General features: G+C 41.1%; 2 protein-coding genes across 3 annotated transcripts in view; one reads left to right on the top strand and one right to left on the bottom strand.

Annotated features, from left to right (window-relative positions):
- The window catches only part of SLX4IP (SLX4 interacting protein), a 137,928-nt gene extending 121,719 nt beyond the window's left edge, over window positions 1-16,209 (bottom strand). Inside the window, exons 1-2 of the mRNA XM_063444022.1 lie at window positions 16,161-16,209; window positions 740-782 (exon numbers count right to left, since the gene is read on the bottom strand). The gene's annotated coding sequence lies outside the window, so the exon portion shown is untranslated. The remainder of the gene's footprint in view (window positions 1-739; window positions 783-16,160) is intronic.
- A 613-nt stretch (window positions 16,210-16,822) lies between these two features.
- The window catches only part of LOC134587553 (uncharacterized), a 31,581-nt gene continuing 28,705 nt past the window's right edge, over window positions 16,823-19,698 (top strand). Inside the window, exon 1 of one of the 2 annotated variants that reach the window (XM_063444025.1) lies at window positions 16,823-16,904. The gene's annotated coding sequence lies outside the window, so the exon portion shown is untranslated. The other variant, XM_063444026.1, reaches the window with a different exon arrangement.

Raw genomic sequence — 19,698 nt, 5'->3', positions numbered from 1 at the left:
AGCTCGAGACCACAGATTGGATGGGCGAAACTTCACTTTTTTGTTTGTTGCTCTACTTTACTGTTTAATTTCTTTTCCTCTACGTTTATAAAGATTCCGCAGAGACCTGAAGTTGCTATTTGGGTCCAGCGAACACCTTCCGTGGACTGTTTTTACTAAAGGTTCAGTGTAAGCACCATAAGTTCTTACATACATTACGGCCAGGTGCACGGCGCTTAGAAAAATTACCGAGTGTTGCTTAAAGCCACTGGGCCGTAGGCACTCTGAGTCAGTGCTTGCGGCTATGCGAGGTTAACTTGATTCTCCTGCAGGAGAAAGATGGAAGCCGGAGCTGAGGCGCCCAGGTAAGTTTTCAAATAGTACTAAAATGTTTGATGACTTAATTTGGTTGGTGCAAGGGCAACGTCTATCTCCATAACTACTACATAATGAGTGCCCAATAGGCAGATCCCCAGATGTTGTAGAACTATAACGCCCACAATGCTTTGCATGTCTCTAAAATGACAAAGCATCATGGAAGCTGTAGTTTTAAAAAAATCTGGGGATCTACATTTTGGGCACCCCTGCACTACACCATCACAGGTCAATGTAGTATTTATGGAGCAATAATGCCTAAGGTGTCATCTCCCAGTTTTTGTCGCTTCCCACTCAGTTCTTCACAAGTCCCTGGTTTAGTGAATCAAAAAAGTTAGTTTCCGTTACATTGTAAGAATACACACACACTTACATACATACTTACATAGGAATGACTTGACTGGAGTTCAATGAAGAATGAGCACCAGCTGTAAATTGTGAACAATTAATGAACAAAGATTATCACAAGTAGGCAATTGGTTAAAGCATACACAGTTAAAATTTAAATAGTGTAAAATAAATAAATAAATGGAAAGACGCTCCGTTGTATTCTTTGACATTCAGAACATTTTGGAATTCAGAAAAGTCCCTTACACAAGTTATGCATGGGTGCACGGGGTGCACATTGCCAGTCGCTCTGTTGGTAGAGGAGCATCACAGCGCTAGGCTCTGCCCCTTTGCTGCAGTCTCCCCCCTACTCATGATAGGCTCCGCCCATTTGCACTTGGCTCCAGGCTCCTTCCAGACCACCTGGTAACATGATCCCCCCCTTACTTGGCCCAAGGTAAGCATCAGGGAGTGTGTGTGTGTGTGTGTGGGGGGGGGGGGGGGGTATATATTAACTAGTGCCTTTTTCTTTAGCCCCTATCCGCCCAACTGCAGCCTCTGTGCCCTACTAATGCCCTTACTCTTAACTATAGCCATAAACCCCCAGCTAAAGCCTTAACCCCCCACTACAGCCCTAACCACCACTACAACCCCTTACACCCCTAATACAGCCCCTTACTTCCCCTACTATATGTGGGTGACAGGTTACCCAAAATATGCTTGCCCCCAGGCGTCAGTGACACTAGGATCCGCCCTGCTTGGCATTATGGAAGATAAAAAGCGTATGTTCCTCCAATACCAAATGGTCGCATTTAAATCACATTTATCTGCAATCAACAAGTTGAGGCTTGAAAGTCAGCTTTGATGATCAGCGCTGGCAATGCAACAAAAACATTGATCAACACAGACTGTGTTCCATGTTTAAAATTAAATTAAACCATATGCTTGATAAATCTTTACTTGATCTGATGAAAATCTCACATCTAAACATTATATAAATCAAGATTTATAGTTTGTCATTAAAAAAAATAACTGATCTGGTCAAAAAAAATATTTTTTTCCCCATCTATAGTATAATAATATATAATGCATGCAAACATCACTGGCAAACAATTTCCCCAAAAATCATGTTAAAGGGTACCAAAACAACTACAACAGTACATTGTGTAGGATGCATGGAGCACTGTGATCTTTTTTGTCATGATCTAGCTCAGGGGTGTCCAAAAGGTAGATCTCCAGATGTTTTAAAACTACAACTTCCATGATGCCTGGTCATTCTCAAGGCATGTTAAGGCACTCAAAGTATCATGGGAGTTGTAGTTCTACAACATTTTGGATCTACCTTTTGGGCACCCCTGATCTTGCTTAATTTGACTTCCTATATTGCTGGCCAAGATCAATGCAAGTTGTGAGTTCAGTCTGCATTTACCTCCACTCGTGAATGCCTAAATTACGTAAACGCTTGGAAGATCTCTGTACACAACATGGCTAATGACACTGTGAACCAGGTTGTGAACAGGCCAATAGCGGCAGGATGGCTGCTGGAATGGATAACAGATTTTTTTTTATTTTTTTTTTTAAATAAAAAGAATCACTGCAATTTCATTTATTTGAGCACGGAAAGCCATTTAGAGATGATGATTAATATTATCCTGTAGAACACACAGGCTCCTGAATTCACACGCCTACACTCATATGTATATTGAGGGGGATACATTCTGGGTGTGTATGTGATAGAAAAGACGCCAAATGTGCGCACAGACATAACAGGCTTCATAATGAATTAATCATTTTATTGAGCCATATTGCCTGTTGTTTTTATGCCCAATCTAGAATTAAAAAAAAAAAACATAGACCTAATCTCTAAGCATGCATTTCTATCCATCAATTTAAAATAGCGTGACAGTACTTTATTCCCCAGATTTATCCGAGTGATTTCTAAAGTGCAATACAAATAAAAGAAACTAAGTGATTCACCCCTAGGAAAGCCAGCTGATCTTTAAGTGCACCGCACCCCTATCTATAGTGCATATTTTCCTTAAGTGACGGCCCAAGAATTTGTTTTCATTAGCAGTAATAATAAGCTCAGCACGTACAGTGATGTACTATTGCAAATTCAGTCCCTGACAAAGCAGGAAAATGGCTCAGTATATAGACTGCTACCAAGAGGGAGACCTAGGCAAAAATCCATAGAATTAATACTGCAGTGGAAGCCAGTGATAATCACTCTCTGACACTACATGTGCCATGGACTGCAGCTCTCATCATGCCCAGTAAGATAGTGGCAACTGTTTTGCCAAAAAACGCAGGATGGATATAGCAGTATCATCAACCTATTGATAAGTCGAAACATGTTGGCGTTTGAGCTTGCAAGCTTCTGTTGCATTAATGGTTTATATTTATTTTTTGGGTGGTTTCGATGATCTTAATCCTCTACAAAAACCACACACACCAATACACTTTAAACAGTTTACAATCTACTACAGTGATTGTGTCATCTACAATTAAGCGGATGATGGCAAGATGCACTTTACATTAGCCATATCTCTCAACATTCTTGGATTCGTCAGGCCAGTCCCAATATGTTTCCTGGCGGTCCACTTGTGAGGATATCAGAAGCATTTCCCCAATAAGCAGAGCGAGAGTGTATCATTACACACGATGGGACTGCACTAGCTTAACTCGTGGATTCCTGAACATGCATTAGTGATTCAAAATACATTGCTTATGGGTAAGCACCCTTTTATGGTGCAAAACATATTAAGCTTCTTGACTCAGCTTGCTGTTGGAGAAATTCCTCCTTTTTATTGTTTGCTGCCCTGGGATTTATTTTCACATTTTGTGACATGTTTTTTCTTTTGAAAATGATATAATACATAGTAATTTTATTAAGGATATTGGCTTTACCAAAGCTATATTCTTCCTGTGTGTATATTTTTTCTTTGTTGGTGTCCCGATTTGCTACAAATTGTATGGGGTTAGTTAAAGGGTTACTTCCACTTTCATAGCCACTCTAGCCCGCTATAGACTAGTACCCTGGCACGTTTCCTGGTAATAGGACAAACCAGTTACAACAGTTTGCCCACTTGCCTGGTCCTGGCGTGCACTGGATCTCCACTGAACATGATGTAACGGAGCTCCCTGTACCCCAACTGGGTACCTCCGCCAAGTACCACTTCCTAGCTGGAACAGGGGACAAACCACAGCACTTCTTGCCCTCACTCACTGTTGCTTGACTATGGCCCTGGAACCGCCACCTCCCTCCTGGAGCCGAAGGGAAAATTCGCTCTGACACCTCCAGGCACTGGACGACACTCAGTCCTGGGAACTCTGGAACCGAATGGGGAATTAGCTCTAGTCCTTAGAAGGACTTTCCCCGTTGAATCTCCTGCAAGCTGGAACAGCAGACACAGGAGAAAATCTTCTTTCCCTCCAATAACTGGACGACACATAGTTTTGGAGTGTAAGTAGGAATCTCAAGTTTAATGGGACACAGTGGCCTTTTATACAATTTTCCAGGCCAGAGGAACACCCCCTGGACCTGATGGGGCACAAAAACACAAAGGACATAAACCAATCAGAACATACATACAGTCTGTAATACGCCCATGTACAGCACACAATCCCTCCCCTCTGCTTAGGAGTTAATTGAGTAAAGTCCTGTAAGTAACTCAATTATCTCCAGCCAGAAAAAATCACATTTTCACAAAGTTCAGAAAGTACCCCAAAATCCAACATATCCCCTGATAGCCCCGATCTGGGTGAACAATATATTAAAAAATCACCCAGATCGGTTCAGGGGTTCAGGAATTTCATGGAAGTCATAGTGTTGACCGACCGCAAGCATGGCCCCATACCCAAAACAGTTCCAGGGAAATCAGTGCTAACGGTTGGTCAAGTTCGGAAGTCTTTACAGGTTTCCCTGCAGGGCCCATAGTCTGTGGGCAGGAGGCTGGCAAGCAGGCTCCTCCAGCAGCTTGTGGCAAACTCACTTGAAAAGAGGAGTTTGTCACACATGATTTACGACATTCCGATTCTGAAGAGCTGCAGAAAGCGGATATCGATCCTACCACTAATTCACTGGATGAGAGCGTTAGCCAATTGCTCATAGCCAATCAATGAGCATAGATGCATCGAAATTTGCACAGAATGGACATTAGCCAGTCCAGAAATCTAGTTTAAAGCTGGCTGATGACAACCCCCTGAGCTACCTGGAGGTGGCGTTACACCTCCTGCAGCAGAGGGGTTAAACTTAGTATGTGCAACATTTTTATAGCAAATCACTGCACAGTCAGACTCCAGACACCATGACCACTTCAAACCACTGAAATGGTCATGGTGCCTGTAGTAACCCGTTTAACTTAAACACTCCTTGGACATGTTTTTCTTTATTTTTGTTCTTCAGCAGTGTACCCAATTGGCATGCATTTTATTGACCTTGGACAACAGCCAAGTTGACCTTGCAAGTCATAGAACTCATGACTCGGACAAACTGGAGCTATATTTACTGAGCTGTCTCATAAGCAATCAAAATAACAGGAAGCATGATTCTGGATCCTGAAAGAGGTTTGTCTATGTTTGCCCAATCCCGACGAATTACATTTAGATTATAGCAAAAAATGTATGTATGGATAAAACTGAAATGGTTTTAGTGTCAATGCCTATGCAAAAGACTACATCTGTAGATTAAATTAAATGTTGCCATACCACTTACTACCACTGGGTGGCAACATAATTAACATAACTAGGAAAATATAAAGACAACTTCAGGAATCTCAAACTCTAGCCTTCCTGATGACCTACAACTCCCAGGATTCTTTGAATGCAATATAAGGTCAAAGAATCATGGGAGTTGTAGTTCTGCAAAAATATTGGGGGGCCAGATTATGAGATGTCTGTCTTAGATCACGTCCTTCAATTGTGAGAGAAATTCAAATAAAATTGTAATGAATTAAATACCGTATATACTCGAGTATAAGCCGACCCGAATATAAGCCGAGGCCCCCAATTTTACCCCAAAAAAATGGGAAAACTTATTGACTCGAGTATAAGACTAGGGTGGAAAATGCAGCAGCTACTGGTAAATCTCTAAATAAAATTAGATCCTAAAAAAATTATATTAATTGAATATTTATTTGCAGTGTGTGTATGAATGCAGTGTGTGTGTGTATGAATGCAGTGTGTGTGTGTGTATGAATGCAGTGTGTTTGTGTATGAATGCAGTGTGTTTGTGTATGAATGCAGTGTGTTTGTGTATGAATGCAGTGTGTGTGTATGAATGCAGTGTGTGTGTGTATGAGTGCAGTGTGTGTATATATGAGTGCAGTGTGTGTGTGTATGAATGCAGTGTGTGTGTGTATGAGTGCAGTGTGTGTATATATGAGTGCAGTGTGTGTGTGTATGAGTGCAGTGTGTGTATATATGAGTGCAGTGTGTGTGTATGAATGCGGTGTGTGTATATGAGTGCAGTGTGTGTATATGAGTGCAGTGTGTGTGTAAGAGTGCAGTGTGTGTGTAAGAGTGCAGTGTGTGTGTAAGAGTGCAGTGTGTGTGTAAGAGTGCAGTGTGTATGAGTGCAATGTATGAGTGCAGTGTGTGTGTGTGTATGAATGCAGTGTGTATGAATGCAGTGTGTATGAGTGCAGTGTGTATGAGTGCAGTGTGTATGAGTGCAGTGTGTATGAGTGCAGTGTGTGTGTGTATGAGTGCAGTGTGTGTGTGTATGAGTGCAGTGTGTGTGTGTATGAGTGCAGTGTGTGTGTATGAGTGCAGTGTGTGTGTATGAGTGCAGTGTGTGTGTATGAGTGCAGTGTGCTTGTGTGTATTAGTGCAGTGTGTATGAATGCAGTGTTTGAGTGTGTGATGCAGAGCCTTGGTGGGGGTGGGCATTTTTTATTATTTTTTTTATTATTTTAATACTAATTGGTTTTTTTGTTATATTATTTTTTTTTTAATTATTATTATTTTTTTATTATTTTTTAATATTTTGTTCATTATTATTATTATTATTAATACTTTTATTAAATTTTTATTATTATTATTAATATCTCTATTATTATTTTCGTCCCCCCTCCCTGCTTGCTAGCTGGCCAGGGAGGGGGGCTCCTTCCCTGGTGGTCTAGTGGCATTGGCAGTTCAGTGGGGGGAGAGGGGGGCTGTCAGAGCTGTAACTTACCTTCACAGCAGCTCCTGTCAGCTCTCTCCTCCTCCGCGCCGTCCGTGCAGCTCCCTCTGTCAGCTCACACTGTAAGTCTCGCGAGAGCCGCGGCTCTCGCGAGATTTACACTGGGAGCTGACCGAGGTGCTGAACGGACGGCGCGGAGGAGGAGAGAGCTGACAGGAGCTGCTGTGAAGGTAAGTTACAGCTCTGACAGCCCCCCTCTCCCCCAGTCTGTGTTATGGCAATGCAAATTGCCATAATACAGACTATTGACTCGAGTATAAGCCGAGTTCCGGTTTTTCAGCACAAAAAATGTGCTGAAAAACTCGGCTTACACTCGAGTATATACGGTACATTATTTCAAAATTCAGGCTAAAATAATCACACTGCAACTTACGCTCGTTTGAAGAACTTATATTGCCAAATCAGCTTTATTGGACAAAATGTTCCCATTCTATTTTATTTCACTACAAGTCAGTGTTTAGTGAATACACACAAACATTCCACAAATTATAGACACATTATAAAACCACAAGCGGCTGCTAAAAATTATTGGGAGTTGCAGTTCGATACGAGCTTGCACGTCCCTCCTGTTAAGGGTGCGAGATATTTAAAGTCCCAATTTGTCACAGGTAGTGTGACACACTATGTCTACAAAGAACAGCCCGTGCATGAAGAAAGCAGTGTCAGCTCTTAAAGAAAGGAATAAATCTTGCAATGTCAGTAATAAATTATGGAAATAAAATGTGTGGTGAGATTTACAGGACAGGTTGTATTGGCTGTAAAGTTATTGTTTCAAAAAAGAAAAAAAAAAAAAATGAAGGTGCACAATTTCATGTTTGAAGATTTGCTGCATTGAATCTCAGTAACCTGTGAGGAACTGTACCTCGTTACCTCGTCACGGGTTCTTGGAGGGGCCTGCTTGCCAGCCTCCTGCCTCAGGACTATGGCCCCCTGCAATAGACCTGGCTAAAAATACTTTAAAAAGGCTCTGTTCGTAAAATTGGGATTATATGGTTCGGTTCCCGAACAGCCGCACAAACCACCCGGGAACTTGTTAACCCCTTAAGGACACAGCTTCAGAAGCTTGTCTTACGCTTAATGACACAAGCAATTTTTGCATTTTCTTGCTGTATACGTTCAACTGCAATTTGCATCTCTCTCGTTTATTGCACTGACACATATATACTGTTTTTTAAAGGACATAAAGGGCTTTAATTTGATGTCACATATATATATATATATATATATATATATATATATATATATATATAAATGCTTATTTATTATTAAAAAAAATACAGAAAAATGCAAAAAAAAAAGAGAAATGTGTTTTTTGTACAGTTTTTGCAATAATAATGTGTGCCTAGTTAGTGCAGGTTAAAGAAAGTAATTAAAAATAAATGTATTTAGTTGTTCTGATTTACAGAATATATAATGTGTCTGGGATTTTAAGTTTTTTTTGGTAGTTACAGGTCACAAAGCACAAGGAGTAAAATAAACTTTTAATGTGGAGCGATTTTAGAATTTGGTATGTTTGTCTTGTAAGATTAATAGCCATAAAAGAAAACAAAATTGCCACACAAAAGTATATATTTATATAAAGTAGACATCACAGGCTATTGTCCTAAGGTTGTTTTGACACTTTCTAAGTAGCCATTTCACCGCCAATCTCTGCTAAATATTGGAGTAAAATTTTGTTTTGGGGGGGGTTTTGGCACACAAACTTATAACAAAGAACTTCTCATGTGTATTTTGTAAAGTTGGTGTGTGCTATTCCTGTACAAAGTTTTATTTTGTATTCAGTTACATCTGCTGAGTACAGTGATACCCCCATTGTATGTCTTTGGCATTATTTCGTGAAGCTACAGTGCCATATAGGAGACCTGTCCGTTTCAACATTTACAGTAGAATTTTGAGAGGCGGATTTAATGGGCCTATGCTTCAATTTGGGGTATTATAGCAGTTTGACTGTTCAAAAAAACCACACAAAGGCCTACCATTTGTAAAAGTAGACACTCCAGGGTATCCCATATGGTGCATATTGTGCCTTAATATGCCCCCATTTTTTCACCAATATATGACAAAGTATGTAGTAAAAAATAATTTTGGGCATTTTTTACATACGGATTACATTTTTGCTGGGCATTTTGTACATTTCATATGTGCCACTAAGTTCAAACCCCCCAAATTATGCTCAGCTAAGTCTTCTGAGTAAAACAATATGCCCAATGTATGACCTAGACACTATTTTGTGAAGTTACACTGCTGTAAAAGAGACGTAACAAGTTAAGGTTTTTAAGTGTGAATTTTCATGGAGGGTTTTGATGCGTCCGTGTCCCACTTTGGAGCACTTGAGCAGGCTACATATTACAACTACACCATAAAGGCATACCATTTCTTAAAGAACACATCCCAGGGTATTTCAAAAGGCATATTTTGAACCTTAGCGTGGGATAATTTTTCCGCTAGCTTGTACCAAGTGTAATGGTAATAAGAGTTTTTTTGCCTGTTTGACACACAAAGTGAATTTGCACAGTATATTTTTCAATTTGTATGTGTGCTACGACTGTATAATACTTCATATGTTGCTCAGCTATGTCGGCTGAGTACAGAAATACCCCCGTATGTACCTTTGCCTGGTATATGTGGACATCGGAAGTGCACATTTGGGACACAGCTATTCCAGTTATTTTCAAACTTTACATTTTTACACTGTGCCCATGTCTCATTTTAGAGTATTTTATCAGGTTATATAATCCAAATACCCCATAAAGCCATACCATTTCTTAAAGAAGACATCCTAGGGCAGGGGTAGGCAACCTTCGGCTCTACAGATGTTGTGGACTACATCTCCCTTGATGCTTTGCCAGCAATATGGCTGTAAAAGCATTATGGGAGATGTAGTCCAAAACATCTGTAGAGCCGAAGGTTGCCTACCCCTGTCCTAGGGTATTTCAAAATGCCTATTTTGAACCTTAGCGTGGGATAATTTTTCCGCTAGCTTGTACCAAGTGTAGTGGTAATAATTTTTTCTGCCTTTTTGACACACAAAGTGAGTTTGCGCAGTATATTTTGCAAACCTTATGTGTACTACGACTGTATACTACTTCATATGTTGCTCAGCTATGTCGGCTGAGTACAGCAATACCCCCGTATGTACCTTTGCCAGGTATATGTGGACATTGAAGGGGCACATTTGAGACACCGCCATTCCATTTTTTTTTTTCAAACTTTGAATTTTTACGCTGTGTCCATGTCCCATTTTAGAGTATTTTACAAGGCTATATAATCCAATTACACCATAAAGGCATACTATTTCTTAAAGAAGACATCCCAGGGTAATTCAAAAGGCATATTTTGAACCTTAGCGTGGGATCATTTTTCCGCTAGCTTGTACCAAGTGTAGTGGTAATGAGCATTTTTAAATTTATTTTTTTACTTTGTAAAACTTTTTTTACTTTGTAAAACCCGTTTTTAAACTTTTTTTTTCTTATTAAATATTTTACACTATCTTAACTTTTTTTACACTTTTAAATTTTTTTCTAAACTTTTCTTTTACCGTTAACCCCTAACTAGCAGTAAGCAGCACTAACCGTAAATTCCCCATTTTCCCATAACTTCCACCCACCCCAGCTAGAAAAATATATAATTATAAAATATTTAAATTAATTAAATAAATTGAACCCCTGAGGGTTAAAAAAAATAAATAATTAACCCTCAGGGGTTAAAAAAAAATAATCAGATGACATTAAAATGTATACCCTGCCAATTGATCACTGTAGTCAGTGATCAATTGGCAGGGAAGGGGTTAATTTTATTAAAGCAGGGGAAAGGGGGGGTAGGATTTAACTTTATTTTTATTTTTTATTTTTACACACAGGGAGAGGAGGATCAGCACTGATCCGTCTCCCTGCACTTCACACAGAACCCAGAAGTGCAGGGAGGCGGAAGGTGAGTATACACAGCACATGTGCTCGCTCTGACATGCTGTCAGAGCGAGCACCGGTGCTGGGACAGCCCGATGGGGTGATCCCGGTCTGCCTCTAATACAGAGGCAGACCAGAGCACCGTTAACCCCACGATCGCGGCGATCTGGGGTTAACTTTAGTAAATGACGGAAATTTTCCGTCAACGGTCCATAACTGAAGGACAAGGTTGACGGAAAATTTCCGTCCCCGGTCGGGAAGGGCTTAAGCCTAATTGACAATTTGTAACACTTTCCACTGCAGTGTTCGTCTGGGTGGCCGCTGTTCACATGAATGACCACGAGGTGGCGGCCATCTTGTTGCCGCGAACGCAGGCAGTGGCGTTTGGTCGTCGAGTTCATGGAACGGTTTTCGGATACTGATACTCCCAAACAGCTGGACTTCCAGGATCACCTGCGTTCGGTTCTACACAACTTAGAAGAGCACGGTTCGGTGGAAACGTTCCCACGAACAAGGTAAATTATGACTTCCAGGAATATCCTGAATCGATCTGGGTGATTTTTGGATATGTTGGTCACCCAGATCGGGGCTATCAGGGGATGTGGGGATTTTGTGTTTTTAAGGTATTTTGGGGGTTTGTAAATGTATGTATGTAATGTATGTTTTCTGTGCCTGGAGATAATTGAGTTTAATACAGTGCTGACTCAATTATCTCCCAGGCATAGGGGAGGGTCAATGTAATGTGTGTATATTTTTACTGTAGTCTACTCTCAGGTCCAGGGGGGGTAGTGCCCCTTGCATGGGGACCTGCATATAAGGCCAATTGTGGCTGCCATTAAAGATATTCGTTTTACCCTTCATGTAGTCTAGGCTCATGTTTGGGGGATTGGAGAGCTACCGTATATTAACTTTGGGGATTGCTATAATCACTATACTCCTTTGGCTTACAATGATTGCTCTTGTAAGAGCAGCCTGCTTTGCTCACTGGACTAGAAGAGGTCTAGCCACTGGAAGCTGGATCCTGGTCTTGGGTCCAGGTTTGGTTTGGTTGCGTTGGTTTGTGGGGTTCACGGTGGTTATGGTGTCCGGTGTGGTACTTATGGTACTCCAGGATTACTAGAAAGCAGCGATTGATGAAGGTACCCGGTCGGGGTGCCAGGCGGTCCGTCACAGAACCTATAGTTTCAAAAATATTTTTTTTTTCAGGACTGTTCCCTTCTCCATTGTAATCATTGTTCACCACTCTATGCTAATAAAAAAATTAAGTCAAATAAAGATTAATCACCTCATTTGCAGGGCCGAGACTCCTTCATTTCAGTTGCCTGTTCCGACTCTGAAGACATCATCATGCCTGCTGACATCTTCTGAGATCTCGACCAATCCAAAGTTCCACTTGGTTCTGGAGGAGGTAGTGCCTCAGGAAGACAGCCATTAGAGGTGTATTTAAAAGGGACACTATAGTTGCCAGAACAACTACAGCTTAATGTAGTTGTTCTGGTGAGTATAGTCAGTCCTTACAGGCTTTTTAATGTAAAGACTGCCTTTTCAGAAAAAAACATTGCTTCATAGGGATACCTCCATGGCCAATCCTCAGATGGCTAGTAGAGATGCTTCCTTGGTCAGTGCTGTACAGTGTACAGCACTGATGTTTAGCGTCTCCACGCTCTGCATGGAGACGCTGAACTTTCCCCATTGAGATGCATTGATTCAATGCATCTCTATGAAAAGATCCTGATTGGCCAGGCTGGCATTTGGCTCCGCTGCTGGCACACCTCCATGGCTGAGATCATCAGAAATGACAATCTCAGCCAATCTAATGCTTTCATATGGGAAAGCATTGTTATTGGCTGAGATCATCAATTCTGATGTCAACAAAGGTGGCAAATTGGAGGTGGGGCCAACGCAGTGGCTGTCTACTGGAAGGCTACTACAGGGCTTCCGGAATCCAAACGGGCTGATGCTGGACGTCCTCACAGGCCTACAGTGTCAGATTCAATGCTTTCCCATGGAGAGGTCTAATGCGCGCGCGACCATTGCCGTAAATGCAAATTAGGTCTCACCCGCCAGCTGACATTGGCGGGGGAGGAGCGTGGGCGGAGCCTGACCCAGCGCCGATGTCCCCTTCAGCCTCACAAGAGTGGGAGTACTCTAGGAGTCTATAGTGCCAGGAAAACAGGGTGGTTTTCCTGGCACTATAGGATCCCTTTAATTTGAATAAAGGGGGTTGGCCACCTAAATAGTTAGTTTAACACTATAGGGTCAGGAACACAAGTTCAAAACTAAATTACAGAGCAATAAGTAAAGCTAATAGGCTATAAATATCCTATCTGTAGGGAGGCTGTGTGAGTTTTAGCCATGCTGGTGTGGCGAGGGCTTCCTAAATAAAAGTGATTTAACTCCTAAATGGCAGTAACTGAAGCAGAGAGACTGCAGGAGGACTTCATTGAGCTAAAGTTGTTTTGGTGCTTTGAGTGTCCCTTAGTGCATCAGAGGACGGTCAATCTACAGGAACAAGGTGTGTGATACTTGTTATACAGTGCTGATGGATGCTCTGTACACTAAATAGGTGGTAACCTGTCAAACTCTCAGTTTTCCCCTCATCACAGAGATTTCCAAAACAAAAGCAGAAGTCTTACTATTTTTAAGTTATAACATGTATTTCTGACAGACACATTAATCAAAATTAGTACCCAGCCTCCTCCCTTCCCTGGTTATAATTACTCAATGCGCAGACTATAGCAGATTACAGTAATAATTGAAAAAATCCCAAAAGTAAAGTAAAATTTTAACCCCTTAAGGACCAAACTTCTGGAATAAAAGGGAATCATGACGTGTCAGACATGTCATGTGTCCTTAAGGGGTTAAAGTGGCTCTGTCACTAATGTTTTGTCCGGCCCTCAAGCCAACTAATGTATTCTACAGCCCCCCACCCAGAACCATTTTAGGCCCCTGTACACATGGAATTTATTTATTCCAACACTGTGCCGATCCCAGCAGGAATTCTCTAACGCCTCTACCATCTTTGTGTTTCTAAAATGGTGATGGCCAGGAAGTCCATATTCTGCCCTTCCTTGGACATGCATTATTATCGCCATTAATATAGCGCCAACAGATTCCGCAGCGCTTTACAATATTATGAGAGGGGGGATTTAACTATAAATAGGACAATTACAAGAAAACTTACAGAAACGATAAGTTGAAGAGGACCCTGCTCAAACGAGCTTACAGTCTAAAAGGGCAGGTCAAATGTGTCGACAACGCAAGAGTCAACACAGACTGCCAGTGACATGCCGCTCCAGGATGTGACGCAATGCTGGAAGAAGGGGAACACTGCCGATGACAAAGGCAGTGGAGTTTGATTAAAGCCCCACCCTTTGTCAACCTGTAATCCTTACCCCTTTAGGCATAACTTTAAAAAAAAAAGTTTGTTTTAAAAATAAATGAATGAATGCAAAAAACAGGACAGCAGAGGTGCATGCAAAAGGGGGACAAAAGTGACAGAGCCGCTTGTAACGGCACCCCCAGGCACACAAAAGATTAAACAGCCGTTTAAAGGATATTCCCTTCCAGATACACAGGCAGCTACTGCAAGCACCAATCTCCCGAACAGGAAACAATACGAATGCTGTAAACAGCCGAACAGGAAACCCATCCGAACAGTTTACACTCCTGGCAGTCGAACTGTAACAGCATACAATCAAATGCCCCCAAGAACAAGACAACACTTCGTTTTGAGGGTCAAGCAGTGATCTGTTTAATCTGGGCAACCTGCCCGGTATTTATGCAGGTTTCCCACTAGGTGGACATAGGGGACCTGGTGGGACACTGGGACACAAACTGGATAGTTTAACCTTAACCACCCCCACATGCACATTACAATCCCTCCTCTCTATCCTGGAGATAATTGGGAAGTAATCCAATTATCTCCAAGGACAGAGGCAAAACTCCATTAGCCACATCTTAGTGAAAAGACATAAAATTACACAGTGGTACAATTACTACATAAAACATATACATTCAACATAGCCCCAGATAGCTTAGATCTGAGCGCACATTATTACTGAATGGCACTCAGATAACATACATACAGTTCAATCGCCATGGAGCCACAGTCTTTCGTTACACAAATGGGCTCCATGGCATAGCTATCTGGGGTAACACTGCTCACATAGGGAAAGTACCGAACGGACGGCGTTCGTATGAATCGCAGAAGGGAGGTCGGCAGCTCAGTGGTGTCCGTGCAAATAAGTGTCCGTTTTGATTTTAAAATTCTGGTGCTTGCTTACAAGTCCCTACATAATGCTGCTCCAACCTACCTATCCTCCCTAATACACAAGTATGTCCCATCAAGGCCCCTACACTCTGCCAAAGACCTACGTATATCCTCTGTCCGTACTCCCACCTCCAACGCTCGCCTCCAAGATTTCTCCAGGGCTGCACCTCCTCTGTGGAACTCACTGCCCTCCAAGGCTAGATGCTCACCCAGTGACCCATTGAAAACTCACTCCAAAAAGCGTATCATTTAAACTGTTAGCAGGTTTTTATCCCCCAACCCCCATGACTCCTCTCCTGCAACTGTCAAAATTCCCTACTAAGCCCTCAGTGAATACTTTTCTAACAACCTACTTCGTACCCCTACTTTTACCCTTTGTGTCACTATACCCCACTCCCTCTAGCATGTAAGCTCATTTAGCAGGGCCTTCCACCCCTCTGTTCCTGTACGTCCAGTTGTCTAGTTACAATTACACGTCTGTTAGTCAACCCCTTGTACAGCGCTAGGAATTTGATGGCGCTATATAAATAATAAAATTATAAAAATAATAATATAAATAATAACCTACGACGCACTGGAGTATCTGTATGAGCTCTCGAACTCTCAAAATCTTTTAATAGTGCTCTATGAATGTGTACAGCACTGTACAATATAGTGCCTGCCACACCATAGAAACACATTATATATATATATATTATATATATATATATATATATATATTTATTTTTAAATAAAAGCACAACCCATAGCTGGATAATATTAACTATTTGGGATGTACAAAAACTTCAGTAATGGCAACTCCACTTAAATTCCATCAGCATATGAATTAGTGCACCCTGCAAGGCAGAGCTTTTCATGTGCAGTCCATCAACATGTGTAGAGTAATCTGTATCCAGGAAGCACTGCTGGAGTAAAGCCAATACAGAGATACTGTTTGTATGACCCATTGATGCATTGCAATAATTATAATTAATTATGTTTATTAATTACCTGTCTGGTTATCTGTGTTTTAACTTGCTGTTTATTCCCCTCCCCCCTCAAATCCCCTGTCTTTGAATGAACTTATATAAAAATCACCATAAAGCACGTTTTGCTAACACGGTCAGAAAGTAGATACCTTGTGAGGGCAGCAGCAGTCCAGCTCCTTTCTATGGGAAGACTTCCTGCCCTTTCCAAATATGGAACCTGGACTACGGCAGCCTCTTGGAGTCAAACCTCATAGCCTATATTTCTGATTGCCTTTTTTTATTTTATGATTAACTTTTTTATTTTTTATTTCAGCTGGTTTTATATTTCCCAGTATTACATATAGCTGCCTGTGCATTGCACATATATAAACACTGATGTCAGCTTTTTAGAATAATCTGTTCACCCTTTTACACATTTATACCAAATCATGGTTAGTGTCTGAATATTAAAATGTAACAAGGTTTTCTCTGCCCAGATGAAGCTTCATATTCCTTACTGCATCATCTAGAAGACATCAAAGTGCATGGAGGGCTTACTTTTGTCTGTCTAGGTTTTTTATGGACTACATTTCCCGTGATGCCAAGTAGTGGACATGGTTAGCTGAGCATGCCGGGAAATGTAGTCCAGTTCAGACATTGCTCCCATACAAGCTTTGATGGAGAGTGATTATGGTGTTAATGCAATATTGTGTATATAATATATATCTCTAACACTATAAACACATCATTGAGGACAATAAAGTAGTAAAGGGCCCGATAACACAGTCACGTGCTGTTCTAGCGGAGCGGTCGTGGCGTGGTGACGTCACACCAGGAAGTATGCGTAGTACGTGCCAGTTTGAAGCCTGAGCTTTCCTGTGCATTGACCTTGCCTCATCCTATGGCTCCTGCAGGTGAGTGTGTGGCCGGGCTGAGCTGGGAGGAAGGGTGATCTCTGGAGACATGGCTCGGGTGGGTTATTGGTTTCCCAGCATGTGAATTATACATATTGTGGGGCAGCCTTGATCCTGGAGCATGTGAATTCTACATATTGTGCGGCAGCCTTGGTCCTGGAGCATGTGAATGCTACATATTGTGCGGCAGCCTTGATCCTGGAGAATGTGAATTCTACATACTGTGGGGCAGCCCCTTCATCCTGGAGCATGTGAATTCTGCATACTGTGGGGCAGCCTTGATCCTGGAGCATGTGAATTCTGCATACTGTGGGGCAGCCTTGATCCTGGAGCATGTGAATTCCACATACTGTGGGGCATCCTTGATCCTGGAGCATGTGAATTCTGCATACTGTGGGGCAGCCTTGATCCTGGAGCATGTGAATTCTGCATACTGTGGGGCAGCCTTGATCCTGGAGCATGTGAATTCCACATACTGTGGGGCAGCCTTGATCCTGGAGCATGTGAATTCCACATACTGTGGGGCAGCCTTGATCCTGGAGCATGTGAATTCCACATACTGTGGGGCAGCCTTGATCCTGGAGCATGTGAATTCCACATACTGTGGGGCAGCCTTGATCCTGGAGCATGTGAATTCTACATACTGTGGGGCAGCCTTGATCCTGGAGCATGTGAATTCTACATACTGTGGGGCAGCCTTGATCCTGGAGCATGTGAATTCTACATACTGTGGGGCAGCCTTGATCCTGGAGCATGTGAATTCTGCATACTCTGGGGCAGCCTGGAGCATGTGAATTCTGCATACTGTGGGGCAGCATGGAGCATGTGAATTCTGCATACTGTGGGGCAGCCTGGAGCATGTGAATTCTGCATACTGTGGGGCAGCCTTGATCCTGGAGCATGTGAATTCTACATACTGTGGGCCAGCCTTGATCCTGGAGCATGTGAATTCTACATACTGTGGGGCAGCCTTGATCCTGGAGCATGTGAATTCTACTTACCACAGGGCAGCACTCTTCATGTATAACATGATGATTCTGAAAACCACAGCCCTATTAAACACTGTCACTAACTGACCAGATAGATCCCCAAATGTTTTAGAACTTCAAATCCCATGATGATCAGCCATTCTGAAAGCTTGATACATAGTTACTGTTGAAACTATAGTTCTACAACACTTAAAGAAATACTTTTTACAAGTGTGTGTGTGTGTGTGTATATATAGTGTGTCTCTAAATGAATCTTTTTACCTTGATAAAATAATCAGTAAAGTTTCAATCTTTGCATAATTGATAGACACAAACTCATTATTGCGCTTCCTGACAAATGTTTTCCATACCATAGCAACTGTCTGGCGACTTCTTTTATTCATTGCTTATTTTCGGCAGAGCCCCTCTTCATGGCCACATTCACTCAAGATTAAGCTTATATTTCCTAACTCTCACAAAGCGCACCTCTACTCTCTATTCCATCTCTGCATATATTACATCCTCTCATTCCTTCCACTTTTCTCCTCTTTCATTAAAGGGACACTATAGTCACCAAAACAATTTTTTGCCTAATGAAGCAGTTTTTGTGTATAGATTATGTCCCTGCAGTCTCACTGCTTAATTATCTGCTATTTAGGAGTTAAATCACTGTGTTGATACAGCCCTAGCCACAATCTCCCCTTACAGTGACTTACACAACCTGCATAAGGTTTCATTTCAGTCATTTGTTAACCCACTTTAGAAGTTTTTATCTTCTGCAGGTGCAGGAGATAAGAAATTCTAAATTAAAGGACCACTATAGTGCCAGGAAAACATACTCGTTTTCCTGGCACTATGGGGTCTCTAGGTCCCTCCCACCCTCTGGGCCCCCCTCCCGCTGGGCTCTAGGGGGTGGAAGGGGTTAAATCTTACCTTTTGAAAAGAAGATGGAAGAATTAGGAGAGAAATTAATTTTTTATTTTTTTTTATTTTTTTGGCAAAAGGGGGAAAAATAGAAGTAAAGACACAAAGACCGATTTACCAAAATAAGTAAAGAAGAAGAAAAAAGGAAAGATTCTATTTTGATGTAATTGAAAAGGGACTGATCAAAAAACTAAGCAAAATGCTAATTAAGAAAGAGAAGTAACAGAATTTAAACACTATTTATTCACCATGAATTATTTACTACACTATAAATGTCACATTAATGTGCCATATTTTAGGATATTAATCACTATTTAAAATCACTGTTGTAAGTCAATAGAATAATTTAAATATTTACACATCACTTTGACAGAAAAAGAGAGAGAAGTAATTTTTTTTTATCAGATTAGATACTATTGATTCAAAAAACTATATAAAAAAAAAAGGTGAATTAAGAAATAGAAGCAACAGAATTCAAATATTATTCACATATCACTGATTATTTGTAATACTATAAGATTCAATTTAATGTGTTATGTTTTGGGATATTAATCACTATAAAAAGGAGGGGAGAAAAAGGAAAAGAAGAGAAAAATTACTGCTGTAAATTAACAGAATAATTTAAATATTCTGATATCAACATTTTTTTTTTTTTATGCACATAATCAATTTTTTGATTTTTGTCCTCTAATTACATCATTAGTAAAATAGAAAGAATATTGGATTTCTCAAAAAGATTAAAATGATAAAATCTATGATGGAAATGGTAAAGCGGAGAAAAATCTTGACAACAGATATTAATACCTTTTTTTTTTCTCTCTCTCTCTCCTCTTTTTCCTTCCCTTCTTTTTCCAGAAAGTTTTCCCTCCCTGTGGGTATCTAAACGATACTTTGATGTTGGA

The sequence above is a fragment of the Pelobates fuscus genome, chromosome 2, assembly GCF_036172605.1.
Source record: "Pelobates fuscus isolate aPelFus1 chromosome 2, aPelFus1.pri, whole genome shotgun sequence".
Taxonomy (NCBI): Eukaryota; Metazoa; Chordata; class Amphibia; order Anura; family Pelobatidae; genus Pelobates; species Pelobates fuscus.
This window is presented reverse-complemented; position numbering and strand designations above follow the sequence as displayed.